Source organism: Jaculus jaculus, chromosome 2, assembly GCF_020740685.1.
Source record: "Jaculus jaculus isolate mJacJac1 chromosome 2, mJacJac1.mat.Y.cur, whole genome shotgun sequence".
NCBI classification, from domain to species: domain Eukaryota; kingdom Metazoa; phylum Chordata; class Mammalia; order Rodentia; family Dipodidae; genus Jaculus; species Jaculus jaculus.
In genome coordinates, this window is record NC_059103.1 from 74,980,033 (window position 1) to 75,004,305 (window position 24,273).

General features: G+C 40.9%; 1 pseudogene; it reads right to left on the reverse strand.

The window, feature by feature from the left end:
- Positions 1-1,217: 1,217 nt before the first annotated feature.
- Positions 1,218-1,835, reverse strand: LOC123458834 (annotated as a pseudogene).
- Between the last annotated feature and the right edge of the window lie 22,438 nt (positions 1,836-24,273).

The following is a 24,273-nucleotide window of genomic DNA, read 5'->3' on the forward strand; positions in this document are numbered from 1 at the left end:
TTTTCTGCAAATTTCATAACTTCATTTTTCTTTACTGCTGAGTAGAACTCCATTGTATAAATGTGCCACATCTTCATTAACCACTCATCAGTTGAGGGACATCTAGGCTGGTTCCATTTCCCAGCTATTATAAATTGAGCAGCAAAAAACATGGTTGAGCACGTACTTCTAAGGAAATGAGATGAGTCCTTAGGATATATACCTAGGAGTGCTATAGCTGGGTCATATGGTAGATCAATCTTTATTTTTTTGTTATTTTCAAGGTAGGCTCTCACTATAGCCCAGGCTAACCTGGAATTCACTATATAGCCTCAGGGTGGCCTCAAACTCACTAAGATCCTCCTACCTCTGACTCCCAAGTGCTGGGATTAAAGGCATGCACCAAAACGCCCAGGCTTTTAATTGTATTTTTAAAGAGCTAAGCATCTTTAGCCACTGATAGCAATGCATACCTAGTATATGAGGATGTGAAACAAATAAAACAGAAAATGCCCATAAGAAATAAAAGGTCTCACCTTCTCTAAATTTACTTTCAGTCAATAATCCAGTAACATTTTCTACTCAATACAATACTTCTCTCTATGAGGCTGTTCTTGGGAGCATGACAGTTTAGGATAATAGGGAATGAAGTTAGGCAAGTAACTGCTTGAAGTTGTAAATAGATAATAACTTTTTGCTTTCCTCTTGATGTTCTAATATCCGTGTCTAAAAAATATGCAATTCTTTAAAAGGTACCATTTCCAATTTCCTTATTATCTGTAACTTATGGAAACTAATCACATGAAACAACAAAATTAGCAAATGTCTTGAAATCTGTATATAACACATAAATTACCTCTAATTTCAAATTCTCTTTTATTAGTGTACCACTCAATCTTAAAAACAAATGGAAAAGAGGGCTGGAGAGATGGCTTAGTGATTAAGGTGCTTACCTGCAAAACCAAAGGACCCAGGTTCATTTCCCCAGGACCCATGTAAGCCAGATGCACAAGAGGGCGCACGCATCTAGAGTTCATTTGCAGTGGCTGGAGGCTCTGGTGTGTCCATTCTCTCTCTCCCTGCCTATTCCTGTATCTGTCTCTCAAATAAATAAATAATTTAAAAAATGAAAAAGAAAAAAAAAGTGGCTCCAAAGATAGTCATACTATTCTTTTAAAAAAGGAAACTTTTCTTTTTAATTTTATACTCACCCTGCACCCAGTTTCAAAAAACACCATTTAATTGTCTTAGTCATGGACATTTCCAAGATGAGATTTATGTTGTCCCTACAGCTTCTGGTTATCAGAAAACACATGCTTCCCCTGGGTCTTGAAGGAATTTGGTCCGGTTGATGTTGGTGTATCCCTTCCGGTATTCTTCATCCTCATCTTCTGAGGGCATTTCTCCTGGTTCACTATCTTCATCTTTATTAAAAGCTGACACTACTGAAAGTGCTTTTGGAGCAAGAGTTGGAACAGTTTCCTTAGGCTTACTTGATCCAAGTTTCATAGATATGGCTGAGGCTTTCTTTGTCCTTTAACTACCTATGGCAAATCTGAATTTGTAGATCTTACCTGGGCATGGTAGTGCATGCCTTTAATCTCAGCACTCTGGAGGCAGAGCTAGGAGGATCACTGTGAGTTTGAGGCCACCCTGAGACTCCATAGTGAATTCCAGGTCAGCTTGGGCTACAGTGAGACCCTACCTCGAAAAAAAAAAAGCAAACTTGTAGATCTTTGTAGGCTTTGTGGGCAGGTCTGTAGTGACTAGAACTTTCCCCTCCATCACAAGTTGAGCTATTTTTACTGAGCAGATTGATGGGAGCAGCAACCTCAAAAAGCATCTTTATAAGGAAGATACCTCTGCAGTTGTCACCTATTGGCCCAACAGTCTCTTCCACTGTTAGAGTTATAGCAGGAACTGAGATTGTGTGGTAGTAGAAGTGGCTCCCATGAATTAGCTCCGGAGGCTCTGGTTTGCTGTGGCTTTTCAGGTTTCTCCTCCTCCTCCTCTGCCTTCCTGTCTGCCATTTTCCCATCATGGCCTCCCTTGCAGCCCAGCCAAAACTTTTTTTTTTTTTTTTACAATTTATATCAAGAAAGAAACAAGTAAATATCTTCATGTAGCACACAATTATGTATTAAAACCTGGCCACTAGAAGGGACCTCAGAGAATGCAGGCAAAGGATTTTTGTGTCATAGTATACGATCTATTTTAGAGATTGTTCCATGTGTTGCTGAGAAGAATGTGTATTCTGCAGCATTTGGATGGAATGTTCTATAGATATCTGTTAGGTCCATTTGTTCAATGACATCATTTACTCTAGATGTCTCTGTGGTGGTTTGATTCAGGTGTTCCCCCATAAACTTAGGTGTTCTGAATGCTAGGTTCCCAGCTGATAGACATTTGAAAATTGACACTTCCCAGAGGCAATGTATTACTGGGGGCAGGCTTATGGGTGTTACAGCCAGTCTTCCCTTGCTAGTGTTTCAGCTTTTTTTAAAAAAATATTTATTTATTTATTTATTTATTTATTTATTTATTTATTTGAGAGCGACAGACACAGAGAGAAAGACAGATAGAGGGAGAGAGAGAGAGAGAGAGAATGGGCGCGCCAGGGCTTCCAGCCTCTGCAAACGAACTCCAGACACGTGAGCCTCCTTGTGCATCTGGCGAACTTGGGACCTGGGGAACCGAGCCTTGAACCAGGGTCCTTAGGCTTCACAGGCAAGCGGTTGACCGCTAAGCCATCTCTCCAGCCCCCCTTGCCAGTGTTTGACATACTCTCCTGTTCCTGTTGTCCACCTGATGTTTGCCAGGAGGTGATGTTTACCCTCTGCTCATGCCATCATTTCCCCCTGCCATCATGGAGCTTCACCTCGAGTCTGTAAGGCAGAATAACCCCCTCCCCCCCTCCCCAAACTTCTCTTGGTTGAGTGATTTCTGCCAGCAGTGCAAACCTGACTACAGTATTAAAGTTGATACCAGAGGAGTGGAATTGCTGCTAGACACCTGACTGTGTGGCTTTAGCCTTTTGGAGCTGATTTTCAAGAGGAATGTGGAAGGATTTGAAACCATGGCCTAAGAGACACCTTGCAGTGCTGTAAGTACAGCTTGCTGGACTATTCTGGTCAGAGTTGAAAGACCTGAATGCAGTAAGAACTATGGACTGTGAGGTTTGGCTTGTGAGGGTGAGAGAGAGCTTTGCCTGAACTGAGCTGGGAGTAGTTTGTGTGAGAGGCTTGCCTGTGTCCTGAGAACTTGTGGAGGGTTGCTTTGCATAGAAACAGACTGATGTAAGCAGAGGTATATGGGACAGGAAAAATGAAATCTTTGGGTGAAACTGCTGCCTGTTTAGCTACAATTGAGAGATTACAACCATTGAGATTGGGCCAGTTGACCTGCATTGGAACCACAGAAAGGATGCAGTCTTTTGAAGGGGCCTGAGTGCTAAAAGAGTGTCCTGTTCTTCAAAGTTGGCTTTATTCTCCCTTGGATTAACAAATTGGCAGCCCACCTGGTATTATGGAGTGTGAGACATGTAGGAAAGAGAGGGTCACTGAATGTGCAACATGGTCTTGTGTTTTGGAAATGGCCATGGGCAGTGTGAAGCAGGTTTGCCTGCATGGGGCTGTGAGGATGGACCATGGGTTGCAGTGAAGACCCAGAGGAGGTGCCACTACCAAAAGATAGCTGCTAAGGAGAGCTTCCAGCCCTGGATGAAGTCTTCCAGGACTGTGAGTAGCCTAGCTGGAGGGGTGGAATTGGAACTTCAGAGACTTGTTGCTGGGTAGAATTCAGACTTGGAGACTCGTTACTGGCTAGAGTTGTTGGACTTGGAGCTACAGTTTGATGTTTTCCCTGTTTAAATCTTGTATTGTTTGAATATTTCTTTGTTATGCCCAATGCCATCTTTTACAGTGTGTTTATTCTGTGCCATTATGGTTCTTTTTTTAAAATTATTTATTTATTTATTTGAGAGCGACAGACACAGAGAAAAAGACAGATAGAGGGAGAGAGAGAGAGAGAGAGAATGGGAGCGCCAGGGCTTCCAGCCTCTGCAAACGAACTCCAGACGCGTGCGCCCCCTTGTGCATCTGGCTAACGTGGGACCCGGGGAACCGAGCCTCGAACCGGAGTCCTTAGGCTTCACAGGCAAGCGCATAACTGCTAAGCCATCTCTCCAGCCCCATTATGGTTTTTTTGAGGTTGCTTTGGTATTATGGCTCAGTTAAAAGATCCCGGACTATGGGAATGTTTGAACATCATTAGGATTGATTAAAAACTATGGGGACTTTTTTTTTTTTTTTTTGAGGTAAGGTTCCACTCTAGTCTAGACTGACCTGGAATCACTATGTAGTCTCAAGGTGGTCTTGAACTCATGGTGACCCTCCTACCTCTGCCTCCTGAGTGCTGGGATTAAAGGTGTGCGCCCCACACCCAGCCCACTATGGGGACTTTTAAAGTTGGATGAATGCATTGTATTTCATATCATGTATTGCTATCAGTTTATGGGGGCCAGGGGCGGAATGTGGTGGTTTGATTCAGTTATCCCCCATAAATTTAGGTGTTCTGAATGCTAGGTTCCCAGCTGATGGAGATTTGGGGACTAACACTTCCTGGAGACAGTGTATTGTTGGGGGTGGACTTATGGGTATTATAGCCAGTTTGCCCTAGCCAGTGTTTGACACACTCTCCTATTGCTGTTGTCCATCTAATGTTGGTGAGGAGGTGATATCAACCCTCTGCTCATGCCATCGTTTTCCCCTGCCATCATGGAGCTTCCCCTCAAGTCTCCCCTCAAGCCAAAATAACCTCCTTTCCCCCAACAAGTTGCTCTTGGCAAAGTGTTTTCTGCAAGCAATTTGATCCTTACTGCCAGAGTCTCTCTGTTATATTTTGCTGGGCTGACCTGTCAATTTATGAGAGTGGAGTATTGAAGTCACCCACTACAATTGTGCTTGGTGTTATCTGTGACCTTAAGTCTAATAGTCTTTATTTAATGAAATTGGGAGCGCCTATGTTAAGGTGCATATATGTTTAGAATTTTAATATCTTCCTGTTGAATTGTTCCATTAATCAATATAAGTGACCTTCTTTATCTTTTTTCACTAATGTTGATTTAAAGACTATCCTGTCAGAGATATTAGGATAGCAACAGCTGGTTCTTTCCTAGGCCCATTTGCTTGAAATACCATTTTCCATCCTTTTACCCTAAGATAGTGTCTGTCTTTTATGGAAAGGTGAGTTTCTTGGATGCAACAAACAGAAAGATCCTTGACTTTTAATCTAGTCTGTAAGCCTGTGTCTCAAGCAAAGGATTAAGACTTCTTTGTTTGCTTGTTTTTTTTTTTTGCTTTACATTAAAAAAAATATATTGGTGTGTGTGGTGTGTATAGGTGCACATGTGCCATGGTGTTGCATTTGGAAGTCAGAAGACAACCTCAAGGTACCCATCCTTTCCTTCTACCCTCTTTGAGACAGGGTCTATCTCATTTTTTCCTGCTTAGAAGGTCCATCTGGCTGGCTTGTGAGTTTCCAGATTCTCTTGGCTCCAGCTCTCATTGGCAGAATGCATTGGGATCAAAGATCTGTGTACCACTTTGCATTTGGGTTTATCTGGGTACTGGGAAGGACTGAAATCCGGTCAGCAGACTTGCAAGCAAGTGCCTTTGACTGCTGAGCTATTTCCACAGCCTGACTTTTTATTTATTTATTTTTATTTTATTTTATTAATTATTATTATTATTATTAGTTTTTCGAGGTAGGGTTTCACACTGGTCCAGGCTGACCTGGAATTAACCTTGTAGTCAGGGTGATCTCAAACTCTTGGCGATCCTCCTACTTCTGCCTCCCAAATGCTGGGATTAAAGGCATGCACCACCACGCCCAGCTGCCAGCCTTACTTAAAAAAAAAAATTATTTATAGGCAAGCAAAAAGGAGAGAGAGAGAGAGAGGAAGAAAGAGAGAAAGAGAATAGCCATACATACCAGGGCCTCTTGCCACTGCAAAAGAACTCCAAATGCATGTGCCACTTTTTGTTTCTGGTTTTATGTGGGTCTTAGGGAATTGAACTCTGGATGTCAGGTTCTGCAAGGAAGCACAAAAGCCAGACTTAAATAAAAGATTTTATTTTTATTTCATTTTCTTCACTGTAGTTAGTAGGATTAAAAAAACAACAAAAAATCCAGGAGTGGTGGCACATGCCTTTAATCCCAATACTTGGGAGGCGGAGGTAGGAGGATCACCGTGAGTTTGAGGCCACCCTGAAACTACATAGTGAATTCCAGGTCAGCCTGAGCTAGAGTGAGACTCTACCTTGAAAAAAAAAAAGTGATCTAAATACCATCACTGTTGGACTTACCAGAGTTGTGTGTTCCAATAAGCCAGTCATAAGTTGAAAATTTCATAAGTCAAATGTGCACTTAGTATACCTAACCTATTCAGCACCATAGCTCAATGAGAGTATATTGTACCATTCATGGTCATTTTCCTTGTGACCACATGACTGACTGGCAACTGCTGGCCAGTATCACAAGAGTTTTGTTCCATATGTCACTAGCCCAGGGGATGATCAATATCCAAAATTTAGAGGATGTCTACTGAATGCAAAATACTTTCATATCACTGGAAACTGGAAGAAAAATAAGTGGAACCATTACAGCTTAAAATCTTTCAAAGGCTTCACACTGCCCTTAGGATAGTTTCCAAACCTTTGGTCTTGCCTCTTCTCCTATGTTAGTCTCTGCCATCCTGACCTTACTGACCTTGCCACCAATTTGTTTTTTTTTTTTTTTTTTTTTTTTTTTTTTAAATTTAATTTATTAGTTTTCTTTTCAGTAAATACAGGCAGTTTGGTACCATTATTTAGGCTCATCTGTGATCTACCCCCTCCCATTAGACCCTCCTTATTATTGAAAATGGGTTGTGCATTGTGGAGTTAGCCCCCAGTTATTTTTTTTTTGAGGTAGGGTCTCACTCTAGCTCAGGCTGATCTGGAATTCACTCTGTATTCTCAGGGTGGCCTCTAACTCATGGCAATCCTCCTACCTCCGCCTCCCAAGTGCTGAGATTAAAGGTGTGTGCCACCACGCCCGGCTTGCCACCTTTTATTTACCTGACAATGTAAACCTTTCCCTGGTAACTTGTATTAGTCATCAGATTTCATAGAAAGTGATGGTCTCAGGGTTGGCTCTCCTGTTCTTCTTCCCTCTTTGAGCACATGTCGCTTTGTGGAAATCATTTCTACAAGGTCTAATTTGCATATCAGCATGGCTAACCTTTTGACATTACGACACAACTTTGTTATCTACAAACTTCACACTCCGGAACTACACAACTGTATTAGAAAAACAAACAAACAAACAAACAAACAAACAAACAAAACCCTGCAAAAAATCCCCAACCAACCAACCAACCAAAAAAACCTCCAAAACACTACCTCACCTCACAATGTTTTAAGTAACATTGGTGTTGAGACACATTCATAGCTATCCCAAGCCCCATGGGTCCCATCACTCATGGGTTGAACATGCCTGCTAGTACAGGATGCAAATCCCACTATATATGATAGATTTCCCAATGGCAGGTGGTGGGACAATTTGGATATGATTTTGACTGTGTCTCCCAAGGAATCATGTGTTGAAATTTAACTCCTACTGTGAAGTATGAAGAAGAAACTAGAGGCTGGGGGGAGGGGATTGCTCAATGGCTAAAGGTGCTTGCTTGTAAAACCTGCTGACTCAAGTTTGAGTCCCCAGTGTCTATGTAAAGTATAAAGCTGGATGCAAAGTGGTACATGTTTCTGTGATCCCAATGTACCTATGACAATGGGAGACAAAGCCAGGAGAATCAAGAGCTCATGTGCCAGCTAGATTGTTGGCAAAAAAGACCCTGTCTTAAAGAAGGTGGAAGAAAAGCACAGATACCTCATTGCCCTCTGACCTTCACATGGCATGTACCCACCTACACCCATCCTCACAGCACAAATAAAGCTTTTCTCTTTTTTCTTTTCTATTCTTTTGGCTTTTTAAGGTAGGGTCTTGCTTTAGCCAACATTGACTTGGAATTCACTATGTAGTCATAGGAAGTGGCATCAAACTCACCATGATCCTCCTACCTATGCTTCCCAAATGCTGGGATTAAAGGCATGTGCCACCATACCTGGCAGAGAGATGTGTCTGCTTTTGTACCAGTATGATGTTGTTTTACTCTGGTAAAAATGCTGCCAGCAGGTTGGAGTGATGGCTTAGTGGTTAAGGCACTTGCCTGTGAAGCCTAAGAACCCAGGTTTGATTCCCTGGTACTCATATTAATAAGATGCACAAGGTGGCGCATGAATCTGGAGCAGTGGCTAGAGGCCCTTGGTGCACCCATTCTCTCTCTCTCAAATAAATAAATAAATAAATAAAAATTAAGAATGCTGCCAGAAAGAAGGCTATCCTTAGGTGTTGTAGTGAATCTGGAGAACTGTTGAATAAGCTTCTTTTATTAGCAATGTCAGATATTTAATTATAGTAATGTAGTAATATATGAAAGCAGACTAAGTGGAGTTGCCACTAGAGGCATTTTCACTAGAGGTATGTATCATGCACTACACTTTAGACAGCAGCCATAAACTAATCTATCTAAAATTTCCTCTGTCTTCCTTGTAACTAATGGTGTGCTGGCAAAGTTTAAAAAGTAATTTTCTGAAAGGAAGGAGGGAAGAAGGGATGAAAGAAAGGGACAAGAAAGAGAACCCCCATTTGCAATATTTGCCAATGTCTGTGGTATAAATATTCCTGCTATGGCTGACTTTCATCTACTAAGCTTTATTAATAAAGTGTTGGGGAGATGAGTCACCAGTTAAAAACACTTGTTTGCAAAGCCTGCCAACCTGGGTTCAATTCCCCAGTACCCATGTATAGCCAGATAAAGTGGCCCATGCATCTGGAGTCAGTTTGCAATGGCAAGAGGCCCTCATGCCCATACATTCTATTTCACTCTCTCCTTCTCTTCTTGCAAGTAAATAAATAAGTTTAAAATTTAAACAAAGTAAAATCAACTATAAACATTGGAAGCCTGGAGTGTTGGTTATCGTTTTTAATCTCAGCAATCAGAAGGCTGGGGTAGGAGTATCTCTGTGAATTTGAGGCTAGCCTGGGTGAGAAGTCCTGTCTCAAAAAGAAGTTGTTTCTTCTACTTTTCCCTCTAGCATTTTTCTGAGTCTCAGGTATGATGTTAAGGTCTTTGATGTATTTGATATATTTATATTCTTGTGAATGGAGAGAGATAAGCATATATTTTCATTCTTCTACATACAGATATCTAGGATTTTTCAACACCATTTGTTAAAGATTTTTTTTATTTTCCAGTGAATATTTTTAGCATTTTTGTCAAAAACCAGATGGCTAGAGCTGCCAGGGTTACATCTGAGTCCTTTGCTCTGTTCCACTGATCTGCATGTCTGCTTTTGGTCCAGTATAGTATTTTTTTTTTTTTTTTGAGGTAGAGTTTCATTCTAGTCCAGGCTGATCTGGAATTCACTATGTAGTCTCAGGGTGGCCTCGAACTCATGGTGATCCTCCTACCTCTGCCTCCCGAGTGCTGAGATTAAAGGTGTGCTACCACACCTGGCTATAATGTCTCTTTTTGTTGTTCAAAGCCTAACAGTAGAGTTTGAAAACATCTTTAGCTACCCTGTATACCTGTGTAGGTACTAACTGAGCACTGCAGGGTATCTTACTGGATTCCTGGAAACCCAGACAATTTGTCTACACACTTTGTTAGGTCCACTGGGCAGAGCATGGTCTGATAGTACAAGACATGGCCCACTGAGTCTAGATCCAGAACAAAAGCTATGTGGCACCTTCAAGTTGTTCTTGGGCTACTCCTGGCCACAGCAGAGTCCTTCAGCAATGGTGGCTCAAAGGGCAAGCCTTGTCTGTGGTCACAGGGCACAAAAGGGTTTCCTGGCCAGTGTACCAGTAAGTCACACAAGAGATGGCAGCAGTTATAGAGTGGAGAATCAGAAAATTTATTCATGTCAACGTGGAGCACACTATTAGTGGGTTATAAGTTTCTAAGGTTCTATGATTTGGGGGCACAAAAGAAAATTCCTTAGCAATCAGTCAGTGATAGAACAGAAAACTGTTTGTTTTTTACCCAAGGTTTGGTCTTGTAAGATATCTGACTGACCCAGGATGAGACTCAGTGACATAGTTGTGCTGGATCATGATAAAAATAGGACAAGATTATTTGCATTCTTTTCAACTTAGAATCTGAGGTGTTTGTAAAATGATGCTTAGCACAGAAAAGGGGAGAGGGGCTTTAGTTTGATTGAAATCTCTGCTATAATTTCTGTATCCTGCTATTTTGAGTTTTCTGGTACAGTGTTTAGGTTCCCTTACATATAGAATCATATGTGCCAATAAAAATAATTTGATATCTTCATTTCCTATTTGTATCCCCCTTTTTGTTGAGATAGGGTTTCACTTTAGCTAATGTTGACCTATAACCCACCCTATAGTCCCAGGCTGTCCTTGAACTCACAGCAATCCTCCGACCTCTGCCTCCTAAGTGCTGGAATTAAAGGCATGCACCACCACGTATCCTTTTTATTTGTGACTCTTGTCTTATTTCTGTAAGTAAGACTTCCAGTACTATCTTAAGTAAAAGAGTTGGGGAGCTGGCTCAGCAGTTAAAGGCTCTTGCTTGCAAATCCTGCTGACCTAGGTTTAATTCCCCAGTACCCACAAAAAGCCAGATGCACAAAGTGGATCATGCATATGGAGTTCATTTGTAGCAGTAGGAGGCCCTGGCACACCCATCCCTCTCTCAAATAAATAAAGAAAAATATTTTTTAAATGCAATCAGAGAAATCAATCAGCTTTTCAGAATTAACAGTTTTAACAGAATTAATAGTCTAGTATTCTATCAATAACTTGTCATCTGAGCCCTTACTGGGGCTTCCGGGTGGGGAAGGCCATGGTCTCCTTCCGACGGAATCCAAAGCTCAAGTCAGAAGGGGAAGTGTGGGTCAGGCGGGAGCTGGCTTGGCCTTGGGTCCAGACAGTGTGCAGGCCAAATGATGAACTTCTGCTCAAGGAAGCCAAGAAGAACCTGTTAGATTTCCTAGAGAAACATCTGCTTTTCCAACAAGAAGGGCTGGTGGTGCTGACGTCTCACAGATGCACGGAACTATACAAGGATGGTCTTAGTGCCACAGTACAATATTGTGGGAAGTAAACAAAAGCCATTGGCTACCTGCCCTGGTAAGGGACTCCTGTGTCATGATGACTGGCCCCACTAGCTGCACGATGGGCCATTTAGCTGGAAAAGACAGTATCAGTCATCTTTGAGCCACTTTGATGACACCAAATGGATGATGACTAAATCTCTGAGGCCCTGGGAAACAGAGTCTGAGGGCTGGGGCACTACTGCAGATACTGTAACCAGTCATATGACAGAGAACGGTGAAGAACGCTGAAGTTGAGAAGCTCAGCTGCCAAGAACCTACCCCTCCCAGCACTGCTGCTTTATCAGAATGCCTCTTTGTGATTATAAAACTAATCAGTTACATACAGGCAGTAGGACCTGTTCCAAAATTTAACATCATTCACCCATCAATTATACCAAAGAAGTTCATAGTCTATTCATCCCAGGGCAAGAAGCTGTGAAATACTCACTGTACAGCTGTGTGGGAGGACTCTGTGGTGAGGGCCATGCTTTTTTTCTAATTGCTTAATTTAGCAGGAAGTGCTTGGACATCATTTTCAAAAACTTTATTTTGTTTATCTTTATTTATTTGAGAGTGATAGACAGAGAGAGAGAGGGAGAGAGGTGGGGGGGGGAATGCATGCGCCCCCTTGTGCATCTGGCTAACATGGGTCCTGGGGAATTGAGCCTCCATCCAGGGTTCTTAGGCTTCACAGGCAAGCACTTAACCACTAAGCCATCTCTCCAGCCCTTGGGCATCATTTTTATAGGAAAAAAAATGTGGCCAATGTTTTCCCAGGAACAGATTGATGCTCTCTTTTTCTCTTTCTTTGAGACAGGGTCTTACCATCTAGGCTGGCTTTGAATTTGTGAGCTACTGCCTCAGCCTCTTGAACACCGGGGTTAGAGCCTGATGACGTGCTATGAGGTATTAGAGTGAAATATGTTTCAAATGGAAACCTGAGGTCTTGGGAGCCTATACCTGCTGCCTGAGAGGAGCTCCTGTTCATGGCTGGATCCTGAGAGCTCTGTGGGAAAATTACAAGACCTAGGAGCCACTGGGGAAGAAACACATCTAGATTGTATTATGGTTACAGAGAATGAGAAAAGTCAGAATGACAAAGGACCTTATCTACCAAGAAACCATTTGGTCTTTTCTGTGACATGTCTGCAGAGAGAATCTGTTGGGTGAAGAGCAATGTGAATGTCATAGATGTGGGAGAATGCTGCCTTGGTGTGAATCCTTACTTTCTTCCCAGTAGGCAGGTGGCCACAGCAAACCCTTTAACCTCCACAGCCTCCTCTGCTAAATGGATTTTGTTATGATTTTTTTTCTCTTGTTATTGTCATTGTGGGATTTGCAGCAGGTGTTGTCAGTGTTCTGATCCCAGAAGCCATTATTGTTTTGTTCATGCTTTCTCAGTTTTCTCTCTACTTTTTTGTCTTATTTATTATTATTATTAAATAGAAACTTTGTATGGACACATCATATGTTGGGGCCATCATTTCCTTCCTCCCTGTCCCCACTCCACTGAGGGACCTCCTTGGTGGGATTGCTGGTATTCACCATGGAGATGTGGGTTATGAGTTGTGGGAGCAGCAGTCTGTCATTGTGGGGAGGGCTTGCCCCCTCTTCTGCAAACTTTCCAGAGTCATGGTGGGTTTGCTTTAAGTCTACTGTAGTATTGAGCTTTCAGCAGCTTCTGGATTTCTGCTTTGGTGTGTTTTGAATACCCTCAGCGTCTGTCTGCATCACTCTGACCCAGGTTATCAGGCTCGCAGTGGAAGCAGAACACTGCTCATCTCACCAGTTCCTCTGTGGTTTCACCTAGGCCCTGGCTACTGTGCACGGGCTGGTTCATATCCTGCCAGGGTTGCTTCTGTTGCCTAGATGCTAAGCCAGAAGAGCCTGAGGTTCTGCCTTCTGTTATTGGAACAATGACTGGCAGGGGCTGAATCTGCCAGCCCACGAGTTTCCTTCATACTCCATAGCTCCCCTGTAAAACCGACTGGATCCTATGTGGGGTGCTGCCTGAAATTGCACCCTTTCTCTTGTGTAGCACATCTGTGTCTCCCAGTCCAGCACTCTTCAGAATGGTCTTTGGCAATTAACTAGGACCTGACACCAACTACTCTTTCCTGTTCCTGTTTCCATGCTATGTCTTTACAACTAGATGTCCTGTTCTATGAAGAGAGGGAATTTATCTCATGTTTTTCAAAACTCCCACATAGTACTTGACACTGAGCCTTACCTTCCACATGGTAGCTCTTCAACAGTATTTATTTGTGACTACATGGGTTTATCCTCTAGAAACATAACTGTGAAAAAGCTGATATGATTGTATATGTTTAATTACAGTACAATAAAATAAAAACTGTATTCTACTAAAAAAAACAAAACAAAAACAAAACAAAAAAAAACTTGTCATCTAATTTGAAACATTAGATGCTCCAAAACTTAGGCCACATCCCACATATCATCCGAGACTAGGTAAACACACTGTAGTACATTAGCATCAGTACATTACTCCACCATAAAAATGAGTGCACTGTGAAAACATTCCATGACATGGACGAATCTGAGCATAATTATATTGAATGAAAAAAGATAGACACTGACTACTACATTATAATTCCATTTATATAATTGTAGGACCACACTGTAATGTCACTCTGCATTAATAGAAAGCACATAAGTAGTTGCCTAGACATGGAGAGAGAGGAGTGGGAAGGATTAGGAAGGGACACAAGGAAACAGTGATGATGAACATGTTTATTATTTTGGCTGGGGCAATACTTTGGCAAGGTCTCACTATGTAGCTTAGGTTGGCTTCAAACTTGAGATCCTACCTGCATCTTGAGTGTTGGGATTATGAATGTTCAATTCAGTACCACATTCAGCTACTTTTCAAAATGTTTCTAGGTGATGCTATTACTGCTGCTGTGTGGATCATGAATTCTACTCAAAATAGTAGTTATAAGATTTTACATAATCTATGGTTTTCATATTGTAGTATAGGGTTTTCTTTTTCTATTCTGAACAACTATGAGAAAGAAAGATTTACACTGATGGGAATCCATATGTACTCTGTTCAGGATACATGAGTGTTTTATATTTTGGGTTGATCATGTCTTCAAATATACAGTGGAAGAACTCTGAACTCACTCCTCTACTCTTGGAATTTCTTCTCCCTTCCTTCCTTCCTTCCTTCCTTCCTTCCTTCCTTCCTTCCTTCCTTCCTTCCTTCCTTCCTTCCTTCCTCCCTCCCTCCCTCCCTCCCTCCCTCCCTCCCTCCCTCCCTCCCTCTCTCTCTCTCTCTTTCTTTCTTTCTTTCTTTCTTGAGGTAGGGTCTCACTCTAGCCCAGGCTGACCTGAATTCACTTTTTAGTCTTCTGGTGGCCTTGAACTCACAGTGATCCTCTACCTCTGCCTCCCGAGTGCTGGGATTAAAGGCGTGCACCAACATGCCTGGCTCTAGAATGAATTTCTTAATAAATTCAACCTTAAGAAAGGGAATGTGGGTTGGAGAGATGTCACAACAGTTAAAACACTTGCCTGCAAAGTCTGAAAACCTGGGTTCTATTTCCCAGCACTCATGTAAAGCCAGATGCACAAAGGGGTGCATGCATCTGGACTTCATTTGTAGCAGCTATAGGCCCTGGCATGCCCATTTTCTCTCTATATGTCTCTCTGCTTGCAGATAATAAATAAACATATTTAAAAACTGGGAAGAGAATGTATTCCAAGTCTCTGATATTATGTTTTTATCTTTATGGAAAAGTTTAATCTCTAAAGACCATTCCTGTCCTCGCCAGAATTATCAGAACCATATACCTCATAGCTACTTGCATTCTATCCCCCCTCAATTTGCTGCCAAGCATTGAAGACCATGAGCCTATTTATTCTCAGGTTGTTAGATGGTGAGTACATGGATCCTTTATACTGCCACAGGTACCAAGGGAAGGAAGACTCTTAGATGACATAACATCCATCAAATATATATGTGTTTATTGGGCTGGAGAGCTGGCTTAGCAGTTAAGCGCTTGCCTGTGAAGCCTAAGGACCCCAGTTTGAAGCTCAATTATCCAGGACCCATGTAATCCAGATGCACAAGGGGTCGATCGTGTCTGGAGTTCCTTTGCAATGGCTGAAAGCCCTGGCGCACCCATTCTCTCTCCCTCTGTCCATCACTTTCAAATAAATACATAAATAAAAATAAACAAATATATATATATATGTTTATTTATTTATTTATTTTTATTGAGGTAGGGTCTCACTGTAGCTCAGGCTGACCTGGAACTCACTCTGTAAGTCTCAGGGTGGCCTCAAACTCACAGTGATCCTCCTACCTCTGCCTCCTGGGTGCATTAAAGTCATACATCACCATATCTGGTCATCAGTTATATCTTTTTTAAAAATTATTTTGTTTATTTTTATTTGTTATTTGAGATAGAGAGTGAGAGAATTGGCGCACCAGGGCCACCAGCCCCTGCAAATGAACTGCAGAAGTGTGCGCCCCTTTGTGCATCTGGCTAATGTGGGTTCTGGGGAATTGAGCCCCAAGCTGGGGTCCTTAGGCTTCATGGGCAAGCACTTAACCGCTAAGCCATCTCTCCAGCCCTCATCAGTTATATCTTTAAAGAAACTTTTTTTAATTAACAACTTTTATGATTATAAAAAATATCTCATGGTAATATCCTCCCTCCCCCACTTCACCTTTGAAATTCCATTCTCCATCATATCCCCTCCCCATCTCAATCAGTCTCTCTTTTATTTTGATGTCATGATCTTTTCCTTCTATTATTGTGGACTTGTGTAGGTAGTGTCAGGCATGTGAGGTCATGGATATATAGGCCATTTTGTGTCTGGGTGGAGCACGTTATAAGGAGTTCTATCCTTCCTTTGGGTCTTACATTCTTTCTGCCACCTCTTCCACAATAGACCCTGAGCCTTGGAAGGTGTGATAGAGATATTACAGTACTGAGCACTCTGGTCACTTCTTTCCAGCACCATAATGCCTTCTGAGTCATCCCAAGGTCACTGCCACCTTAAAAAAGAAGATTCTCTACCAAAAGTGAGAGTAGAATTAATATAAGGGTATGAACATTAAGAGAAGTCATTACTGGGAAGTTTGATAAGCATAGTATATACATTTAGCCAGACAGCAGCAGATGCTACACCCCTAGGGCTCATGACTACCCCTGTTTTAAGTTTTCAGTATCAGGGATGTATTCCCTCCTATGGAGTGGGCCTCCAGTCAAATTAGAGGGCAGTTGGTTTCCACCATGACAGATGTGCCACTATTGTACCCGTTGGCTCATTTGACCTGGCTGGCCAAATATAAGGCTTGCAGTGTCCACTGTTGAGTATCTTCACTGGTGTTCTCTCTTTCTCCCATTTAATTGCATGCAGAATGGCTTCTTCCAGCTTTCTGTCAGCTGGTCTACATGGAGGAGGTTCTCAGTTCCAACAGGAGTTTTCAGTGGCATTGCAGCCCAAGTATGTGAAGTCTTCAGCAATAGGGTCTTACCATCTATTTCTGGTGGGAAACCAAAGGCCTCAGCAATGGCCTGTAATGTTTTGCTGGCATCAGGGACCTCCATGGCCAAAAACTCACTGGAAGGTATCCCATCCCAGGCACTGAAAATTTTCTAGGAACAATCTATGGCTCCTGAGTGTTCCACTGTCCAAACAAGTAGGTTTTCATATGATTTATATATATCCTCTTAGATTTTGATTAGCCCTCCCTCCACCTTTCCTTTACTCAATCTCTTCTCCTGACCTCACGTTGGGCCTTTTCACCCTCATTAATCTACTTTTCTACTTACATATATACAATACCATCCTATTAAGTACCACCCTCCCTTCCTTTTTATTTCCTCTATATTTCTTTTCTAGTTTATTGGCCTCTGCTACTGAGTTTTCTTCCTACTCACATGGAAGTCCAATCATCTGTAGGTAGGATCCACATATGACAGAGAACATGTGCACTTGGCTTTCTGGGCCTGGGTTAACTCACTAAGTATAATCCTTTCCAGGTCCATCCATTTTTCTGCAAATTTCATAACTTCATTTTTCTTTACTGCTGAGTAGAACTCCATTGTATAAATGTGCCATATCTTCATTATCTACTCATCAGTTGAGGGACATCTAGGCTGGTTCCATTTCCCAGCTATTGTGAATTGAGCTGCAATAAACATGGTTGAGCAAGTATTTCTAAGGTAATGAGATGAGTCCTTAGGATATGTGCCTAGGAGTGCCTTAGCTGGGTCATATGGTAGATCTATGTTTAGCTGTTTTAGGAACCTCCATACTAATTTCCACAATGGCTGGACCAGATTTCCCACCAACGGTGTAGAAGGGTTCTTCTTTTTCCACATCTTTGCCAGCATTTATGGTCATTTGTTTTCATGATGGTAGCTAATCTGACAGGAGTGAGATGGAATCTCAACATTGGTTTAATCTGCATTTCCCTGATGACTAGGGTTGTAGAACATTCTTTTAGAAGCTTATATGCCATCCGTATTTCTTCTTTTGAGAACTCTCTATTTAGTTCCATAGCCCATTTTTTCATTGGATTGTTTGATTTCTTATTAATTAATTTTTTGAGTTCTTTGTATATCCTAGATATTATGCCTCTATCAGATGTATAACTGGCAAAGAGTTTTTTCCCATTCTGTAGGTTGCCTCATTGCTTTATTCACAGTATCCTTTGCTGTACAAAATATTTGCAATTTCTCGAGGTCCCAGTGGTTAATCTGTGGTTTTATTGCCTGAGCAATATTCAGAAAGTCTTTGCCAAGACCAATATGTTGAAGGGTTTCCACTACTTTTTCCTCTAGTAGTTTCAGAGTTTCAGGTCTGGTGTTAAGGTCTTTAATCCATTTGGACTTAATTCTTGTATATGGAGAGTGAGAAGAATTTATTTTCATCCTTCTACAGGTATATATCCAATTTTCCCAACACCATTTGCTAAAGAGGCTGTCTTTTCTCCAGTGAGTATATTTGGCATTATTATTGAATATCAGGTGGCTATAGCTACTTGGACTTACATCTGGGTCCTCTATTCTGTTCCATTGATCTACATGGCTGCTTTTTTTTGCCAGTACCATGCTGATTTTGTTATTATGGCTCTGTAGTATAGGCCAAAATCAGGTATGGTGATACTACCAGCCTTATTTTTGTTGCTCAGTATCATTTTAGATATTCGAGGTTTTTTGTGATTTCAAATGAAGTTTTGGATTGTTTTTTCTATTTCCACGAGGAATGCTGTTGGGATTTTGATGGGGATTGCATTAAATATGTAGATTGCTTTTGGTGAGATTGCCATTTTCACAGTTTTGATTCTTCCGATCCAGGAACAAGGGATATTTTCTATTTCCTACTGTCATCTGCAATTTCTTGCTTGAATGTTTTAAAGTTTTCACTGTAGAGATCCTTTACTTCCTTGGTTAGGTTTACTCAAATGTACTTTATTTTCTTTGATGCATTTGTGAATGGGAGTGATTCTCTGATTTCATCGTCTGTGTGTTTGTTGTTAGCATATAGGAATGCTATTGATTTCTGTGTGTTTATTTTGTATCCTGCTACATGGCTGTTGGTGTTTATCAGCTCTAACAGTTTGCTGGTAGAGTCTTTAGGATCCTTTATGAATAGAATCATGTCATCTGCAAATAATGATGACTTGATCTCTTCCTTTTGAATTTGTATCCCTTTTATGTGTGTCTCTTGCCTTATTGCTATGGCTAAGACTTCCAGTACTATATTAAATAAAAGTGTGGACAGTGGACACCCTTGTCTTGTTCCTAATTTTAGTGGAAAAGATTCTAGTTTTTCCCCATTTAGTAATATGTTTCCTGTAGGCTTGTCATAAATAGCCTTTATTATATTGAGATATGTTCCTTCTATTCCCAGTCTCTGTAGGACTTTTATCATGAAGGGATATTGGATTTTGTCAAATGCTTTTTGAGTCTAATGAGATGATCATATGATTTTTGTCCTTCAGTCCAATTATATAATGTATTACATTTACCAATTTGCCTATGTTGAACCATCTCTGCATCTCTGGGATAAAGCCTACTTGGTCAGGGTGAATAATCTTTCTGATATATTCCTGTATTGTGTTTCCCAATATTTTGTTGAGAATTTCTGCATCTATGTTCATGAGGGAGATTTGTCTGTAAATTTCTTCTTTTTGTTCTATCTTTGTCTGGTTTGTTTATTAGGGTGATGCTGGCTTCGTTGAAAGAGTTTGGTAGGATTCCTTCTTTTTCTATTTTACAGAAAAGCTTAAGAAGCAATGGTGTTAGTTCTTCCTTGAAGGTCTGGAAAATTCACCAGTGAATCCATATGGGCCTGGACATTTTTTAGTTGGGAGATTTTTGATGAGTGCTTGGATCTCTATACTTGTTATATGTCTATTTAAAGTGATTAATCTCATCTTGATTTAATTTATGTAAGTCATATAAATCAAGGAAATCATCCATTTCTTTCAGATTTTCATACTTAGTGGCGTATATGCTTTTATAGTATGTCCCTATGATTTTTTGAATTTCTCTGGTATCTGTTGTGATATTGCCTTTATCATCTCTAATTTTATTAATTTGTGTCTCTTTTTTCTTTCCTTTGGTCAGATTTGCTAAGGGCTTATCAATCTTGTTTATCCTTTCAAAGAACCAACTCTGCCAGGCGTGGTGGCGCACATGTTTAATCCCAGCACTCGGGAGGCAGAGGTAGGAGGATCACCGTGAGGTCAAGGCCACTCTGAGACTCCATAGTGAATTCCAGGTCAGGCTGGACCAGAGTGAGACCCTACCTAAAAAAAAAAAAAAAAAAAAAAAAAAATAACCCCCAACCCCCCCCCCCCACAAAAAAAAGAACCTACTCTTTGTTTCCTTGATTCTTTGGATTGCTTTTTTAGTTTCTATCTCATTAATTTCTGCCCTAATCTTTATTATTTCTTCACATCTACTGATTTTTTATTTGCCTTGTTCTTCTTTTTCCAAGGCTTTAAAGTGAAACATTAGGTCCTTTACTTGAGGCCTTTCTAATTTCTTAATATAGGCACTTAAAGCTATAAATTTACCTCTTAGCACTGCCTTCATTGTGTCCCAAAGGTTTTGATATGTTGTGTTCTCATTATCATTTGACTCTATGAATTTTTTGATTTTCTTCTTGATTTCTTCATTGACCCATTCATCAATAGTAATGCATTGTTTAGTTTCCATGAGTTTGTGTATGCTCTACAGTTTTTCTTGCTATTGATTTGTAGTTTGACTCCTTTGTGGTCAGATAGAATGCAAGGAATTATTTCAATTTTCCTTTATTTGTTAAGATTTGCTTTGTGTCCTAATACATAGTCTATTTTAGAGAATGTTCCATGTGCTGCTGAAAACAATGTATATTCTGCAGCCTTTGGATGAAATGTCCTGTGTTTATCTGTTAGGTCCATTCCTTCTATGACCTCATTTAATCCAGACGCCTCTGTTTATTTTTTCCTGGGATGACCTGTAAATTGATGAGAGTGGGGTGTTGAAGTCACCCCTACCACTGTGTTTGGTGTTATCTGTGACCTTAGTTCTAATAGTATTTGTTTGATGAATTTGGGGGGCCCCATGTTAGGTGCATGTATGTTTAGGATTGTAATGTCCTCCTGTTGGAGTGTGCCTTATAAAGTGACCTTCCTTATCTTTCCTAACTAATGTTGGACAAAAGTCTACCTTGTCAGATATTAGGATAGCAACCCCTGTTTGTTTTCTAGGCCTATTTGCTTGAAAAACTGTTTTCCAACCTTTCACCCTAAGATAGTGTCCATCCTTTGTAGAAAGGTGAGTTTCTTGGAGACAACAAATTGTAGGATCCTGCTTTTTAACCCAGTCTGCAAACCTATGTCTTTTGGTTGGGGTATTGAGACCACTGATATTAAGAGATATTACTGACAGGTGTGTATTTATGTTTGCCTTTTTTTTTTTTTTTTTTTTTGGTTTTTCAAGGTAGGGTCTCACTCTGGTCCAGGCTGACCTGGAATTAACTCTGTAGTCTCAGGGTGGCCTTGAACTCACGGCAATCCTTCTACCTCTGCCTCCCAAGTGCTGGGATTAAAGGCGTGTGCCACCACGCCTGGCTAGTTTGCCATTTTTTGTAGTCCTTCCAGTTTTACCTTTGCTCTCTCATGTTAACTAGTATTTGAGTATTTTTTGTTTTGTCCAGGTTCCTTATATGTGAGGTTTTCTTTCTTTTTAGCATGGAGGATTCTTTCAAATATTTTCTGTAGAACCTGTTTTCTCTTCAAATACTCCTTTAGCCTGCTTTTGTCATGGAATGTCCTTATTTCTCTATCTATTTGAATGGATAGCTCTGCAGTATAAAGTAACCTTGGTTGATAATTATCTTTCAGAACTTGGAATTCATCAATCCAAGCTCTTCTAGTTTGAAAGTTTGTATTGAGTAATCTGCTGTGATCCTGATGGGATTGCCTTTGTAGGTAACTTGTTTTTTCTCTCTAACTGCTTTCAATATTTTTTCTTTTGTTTGTGTGTTTGGTAGTTTGATTATAATATGGCGAGAGGAGTTTCTTTCCAGGTTTTGTCTGGTTGGTGTTCTAAAGGATTCCTATATCTGCATTGGCACCTCTTTTCCAATTTGGGGGAAGTTTTCTTCTATGATTTTGTTGGCGATGCCTACTATGCCTTTGGAATGAAATTCTTCTCCTTCTACTATACCCTGAATTCTTATGTTTGATCTTTTCATAGTGTACTGAATATCTTGAAATTCCCATTCATACTTTCCTATTAGCTTGTCTTTCTCTTTGTTGGACTGTATTAGATATGCCACCTGGTCTTCTAGCTTAGATACTCTGTCCTCTCCTTCATCCATTCTACTGGCGAGATTTTCTACAGAGTTTTTTATTTCATTAACTGTGTTCTTCATTGCTAGTAATTCTGGCTGGTTTTTCTTTATTATTTCTGTTTCCTTATTTATGTCTTGTATTGACTTCTTTATTTCATTAAATTGGTGTCCTGTGTCTTCTTTGATTTCTTTGATTTCCTCTTTCATTCTTTTGATTTCTTCTTTGACTTCTTTGAGCATATTTATAATCATTCTTTTGAAATCTTTCTCTGGCATTTCCTTTAACTCATTCTCACTATAGCTCACTTCTGATGCATTAATACTTTTTGGTGGATTTATATTGTCTTGATTTTTAGTGTTTCTTGTGTTATAATGTATATATTTTTGTATCTTGGATTAATTTAATGCTTGGATTTTCTAGTTAGCTGCAGTATTATTAGATGTATCAATCAATCTGATGCTATATATCTTCAGGGTAGGAGTTTAAGGTGCCAGGTGTGGCTCTTAAGACTCAGAGTATCTACAAAAGTAGCTCTGGGTGTTGGGTTTGCATGCTATGAGAGTATTCAAGTAGGCTGAGTGGAACAAAACACAGGCAAATTCTAAAATTTAACTAAACAATGTACACTTTCAATGAAAAACAACACAGAATATTTATGCAAGCATAGGTATTATCACAACCAGATCCTCTAAGTGTTCCTTAGGGTGTGTGGTGCCCCACACCCTTAACCCTGACAACAAGGAGGTTATGATTTCTGGTCTGTTGAGGGTTCCAAGTCAGCTTGTGACCAAGAGAGACCCTTCCCTAATGTATAACAGAGGAGGAAACAAAGCCACTATAAATCAAGAAGCAACAAATAACAAGCCCAAAATATTGTTTATTTAAGAATGACAAATATGACCACCCATCAGATTTAACATATAATTTATCCTGATATGGAAGGTGCAATACCAGGTTTATTTGATGGGTACTGACCTGGTGTAATCCCAGTTACCTTTTGGGATGATTTTGGTCTGTTATGCTGCACTCCTGCTTGGGTCCCTCTTTTGTGCACTGTGGGTTCAAGTAGGCTGGCTGGGTCATTGGATCACTGCTCTGGTCGTGGGTGCTGGATGCTGTGATCTCTCTTCCTCTGGTCTCTGGTGCTTACTGGGCTTGCTCTGGCAGTGGTGTAGGGGTGGCTGTAACTAAGCAACCTCTGTTGCAATTGGCTAAACAAGCAGCAATAACATTTGTGTGTATTTCAATTGGCTGAGACAGGGAGGTAGGAGGGATAAATCTCTTAATTGGCCAGGGCAGGGAGGTAGGAGGCACAAGTGTTTGGCAAGTCTCAGGTGGCCCCTTTGTTCCTTTGTTTAAGCTGAAACTTGTAATTTAGGTCTAACCAGAGCAGCACTCTACTGAAGCCTGTCATGGCGTCATTCAGTTTTGGGTCCTTCAAAGTATCATGTTGTCCCATATTTCTACAGGAAGGGAATCATTATATGCCATTGTGACATAAGGATTATTGTCCACCACGTTTATATCACAGCCTGACTCCTCCATGTAGATCCATGCAGGACAGGCTTTGTCTGGAAAGGAACCACATTTCTGTTCCAAGGAACTTGTTCCAGGTTGGTTTCAGCTCTGTTTTAAACTAAATAACTGGCAGCTGAAACAAATCCGAGGTGCTTGGGAAACAAAACTGAGGAAGTTGCGCTGCTGCATAACAGAGCAAGGTTTTGTATCTTCCAGATTCCCGCCCCTGCCAGGAGCTCACCTGGAGGTTCCGCCCTTTGCCCAGCCTGTGGCCCAGCTGGCGTTCTGCAGCAGGCCACCAGGTGGCAGCCTGTCTGCAGGAGCCCCTCAGAGCGTTGGCTGCAGGGCCCTTGGCCAGCAGACTTTAATGCCCCTCTGCATTCCTTGCTGGCTGCAGGAGCCTGCCCATGTGTCATCATTGTTGTTGACTTTTGTTTCATTTTCGGTTTTAAAAGAAGTAATTTTGGGGGCAGGGAACAAAATCACTTTATTCTAGTTAACTCACAAAACCATCACAGCTGATTCAGGACACAACACTTTCCCAGTCCCAAACTATGCTTCTCAGTGACCTGTACAATCACAACACAACTTCTCCATTGCCACTTGGAAGCAACAAAGTTGTTAATACAGTGGTTTAACTTACAGGTTTACACTTTAGCTGTCAATTACACGTTTATACTAAAGCAACGTGGTCATCAGAGCAGATTTTCCATTTCTTCAAGCTAA